The sequence below is a fragment of the Notamacropus eugenii genome, chromosome 4 (genome assembly GCF_028372415.1).
Source record: "Notamacropus eugenii isolate mMacEug1 chromosome 4, mMacEug1.pri_v2, whole genome shotgun sequence".
Lineage (NCBI taxonomy): Eukaryota > Metazoa > Chordata > Mammalia > Diprotodontia > Macropodidae > Notamacropus > Notamacropus eugenii.
In genome coordinates, this window is record NC_092875.1 from 266,763,410 (window position 1) to 266,766,979 (window position 3,570).

Genomic DNA, 3,570 nt, shown 5'->3' on the forward strand with positions numbered 1-3,570 from the left:
GAAGTCAAGGAGATGTCCATCAATTGGGGAATGGCTGAATAAATTATGGTATATGAATGTAATGGAGTACTATTGTGCCATAAGAAATGATGAACAAGAAGCCTTCAGAGAGGCCTGGAAGGACTTATATGACCTGATGCTGAGTGAAAGGAGCAGAACCAGGAGAACTTTATGCACAGCAACGACCACAGTGTGTGAGAGTTTTTTCTGGTAGACTTAGATTTTTGTAATAACACAAGAACTTCTTACAAAAAAAAAAAAAATCCCAATGGTGGTTCTCAAGGCAAAAAGCCTTCCACACTCAGAGAGAGAAATATGGAAGTCACTCACATATTGTAGCAGATCATGTATGTGTATGTGTATGTGTTTGTGTATCATGTTCTGATTTGTTATATGATTTCTTTCATTTATCTTAGTCTGACTACATAGCATGACTATAGTGAAAATATACTCAATAGGAAAGTATATGTAGAATCTATACAGAATTGTATGCACTCGTGGGGAGGGGGGAGTAGTGGGGGTAGGTGGGGGGATAAAATCGCAATTGTATGGCAGTGATTGTTAAACATTACAAAATAAAATAAATAAATAAACACATAAATAAATAAATAAATAAAAAGAAAAGGCTACAAGTCAAGACCAAAGTGGAGGGAGTGTTGGTGCATGATTTTTTGTTTGCATATGATAGTGCACTTAATTCAGTCTCTGAAGCTGAGATGCAACAAAATATGGATCAATTCTCTGCTGTCTGTGCTAATTTTGGCCTAATAATTAGCACCAAGAAAACACAGGTGCTCCATCAGCCACCACCACTCCACGCATTGGTTACAACAAATGGAGAAGTTGTGAGTTCTGTAGGTAAGTTCACTTACCCTGGTAGGATATTTTCCAGGAATGTGCATATTGACAATGACATTAACACACACATCGCCAGAGCTACCTCAGTATTTGGGAGGCTCTGAAGAAAAGTTTGAGAGAGAAGAGATATTAGACTGAATACCAAACTGAAGGTCCACAGAGCCATTGTGCTGACCTCATTATTGTATGCCTGTGAAACATGAGCAGTCTACCAGTGCCATGCCAGGAAACTGAACTGAAACTGTCTTAGAAAGATTCTGAAAATCACCTGGCAGGATAATGTACCAAACACTGAGGTCCTTCCTTGAACTAAACTTCCAAGCATTCAAACTATGCTTCAGAGAGCACAACTCCAATGGGCTGGCCACATTTGAATGCAAAATGTACACTTGCCAAAAAGACCATTTTATGGGAAATTCACATGGGGCAGGCGATCACATGGTGGTCAGAAGAAGTGATACAAAGACACTCTTAAAGTCTCTCTCAAGAACTTTGAATTTGTTTGTGCTACATTGGAGACACTGGCCCAGGACCACTCAGCATGACTTGCCCACATCAGAAAAGGGTGCTGTGCTCTATGAGCAAAGGAGAATTGAAACAGAACACAGGAAACATAGTATGTGCAAATTTGGAGTAACTACCCAAACGTTCACATGGACTATCTGTGCACAATCTGTGGTGGAGCATTCTGAGCTCATATTGTTCTCACCAGCCACAGCTGTACACATTGAAACTTCACATTATCATGGAGATTTCCTTTTGGTCCTCCTTGAGAATGAAAAACAACAACCACCCAACCATTAGTAATATGTTTTGGAGAATATAAGAAAGGGTTCAGGGAGTCAGAGATAAAATTGGGAAACCAAAATAAAATTCAAAATATCTTAAATATCTCTGTCAAAGGTATGGGAAAGGCAGAATGAAGAAGAGATGTATAGTGAGAACCAAGAGACTGAAAACAGTGTTCTGGGGTTAGGTTGCCATGCCTCAACTTTCTCCCCTAGTATCTGAAGTGTCTTTAACACCAGAGAGACAAGGTGTGAAAAGTAATAGGAGAGGAAGTTATTGATTTGGAAAAGTCAAGATGCTCTCAAAGGTAAAAAACACTGTAGGGGCGTTCGGTGTGGAGGTGTGCATGTGTGGATAGGGGACTAGGAATGGATGTACTCATGGATTGGGACGGATGGGAGCCCATCAGTCTCTCAAAAGTTCTATTAAAATACCCACATATAGCCATCAGGGTTTATAGTTGAACTTCTCGATTGATGAAACACACGGCAGTGAGCTGCTCTAGCTGTTGGTGAAATCTAATCACTGGTTCTGTATCTGTGAGTATCCTCCTTTTGCCAAAAGCTGAATCATCTGTTGCATTATCTGTTGCTGAGGATTGTTAGTGCCCCATGCTGAAGAGGTACTAGCTGGTGTAGATGGGAAAGGGATAAGGGGCTCTGGCCTGCTGCTAACCTCCTGAGATACAGGTGGGATGCAGGCCACCTCGAAGTCTTGGCACCTCTGCCTACAGTGTCTGGAGTCCCTGTTATATCAATAGCAGCAGCTACATGACTCAGAGGTTGCTGAGAATTGATAGTGAGTTTGGGTTTTGGATATGCTGTAGGAAGACTGAGAGCTTGAGGATGAGTTGCTCCTGTAGTTTTGGTCTTCTTGTCAAACAAAGGGGCATTCACCATCACCTGAGTTGTGAAGTTAGCATTCTGGGGAAGTGTTTTCATCATACTTCATATGTGTGGGACTGAAACTATGTTTTCCATAAATTAAGGATTTTCTGATATTTGCTGCAGAAAGCCCTGAAAATAAGGGCTGGTAAACATTCTGACCTTAGACTAGCTACAGTAATACCAAAACAGTTGGAGACTGAGGGGTGCCATGGTCCTGGCTGGTCCTCCTCAGTAGGCTGCAAGGATTGAAAGGTTCAAGAAGCTAAAGAAGGGCTCCAATTCTCAATCCAGAGAGGTTGGGGGAGTAGCTACTGTCAGAGTTTCCCAATAATGAAGACAAGGGATTGTTGCCAAACTTCCCCCAACAACACTGAACATTGGTTGTATATCTGCAAATGTGTGGTGCAAGGCACTGTATCTCCCAGGAATGCTCTGTAGTTTGGGTCCTGATCTAGGGCTGGGTCCTGGTTACAGTTCATCTCTTGCATAATATTAGGGTTTTACCTGGCTCCATATTATGATGCCTCATTTAATTCTGGGTTATTGAGCAAATTTTTCTCCATTAGTTGCTATATCTTTGGTTTGGCCATGTTAATGTGGTGCATCAGGTAAAGGGTAGGACATTATTTCTTTTTTTTTTTTAATTTATTTATTTGACATTCATTTTAACAAATTTTGGGTTCCAGATTTTCTCCCCTTTTGTCCCCTCCCCCCCCAAACACCGAGCATTCTAATTGCCCCTATCACCAATCTGCTCTCTCTTCAATCATCCCTCTCTGCCCTTGTCTCCATCTTCTCTTTTGTCCTGTAGGGCTAGATAACTTTCTATACCCCTTTACCTGTATTTCTTATTTCCTAGTGGAAAGAACATTACTCGACAGTTGTTCCTAACACTTTGAGTTCCAACTTCTTTACCTCCCTCCCTCCCCACCCCTTCCCTTTGGACGGCAAGCAATTCAATATAGGCCAAATCTGTGTAGTTTTGCAAATGACTTCCATAATAGTTGTGTTGTATAAGACTGACTATATTTCCCTC

At 41.3% G+C, this 3,570-nt stretch overlaps 1 pseudogene; it reads right to left on the reverse strand.

Annotated features, from left to right (window-relative positions):
• Positions 1 to 2,101: 2,101 nt before the first annotated feature.
• Positions 2,102 to 3,124, reverse strand: LOC140502493 (ubiquilin-4 pseudogene; annotated as a pseudogene).
• Positions 3,125 to 3,570: the final 446 nt, after the last annotated feature.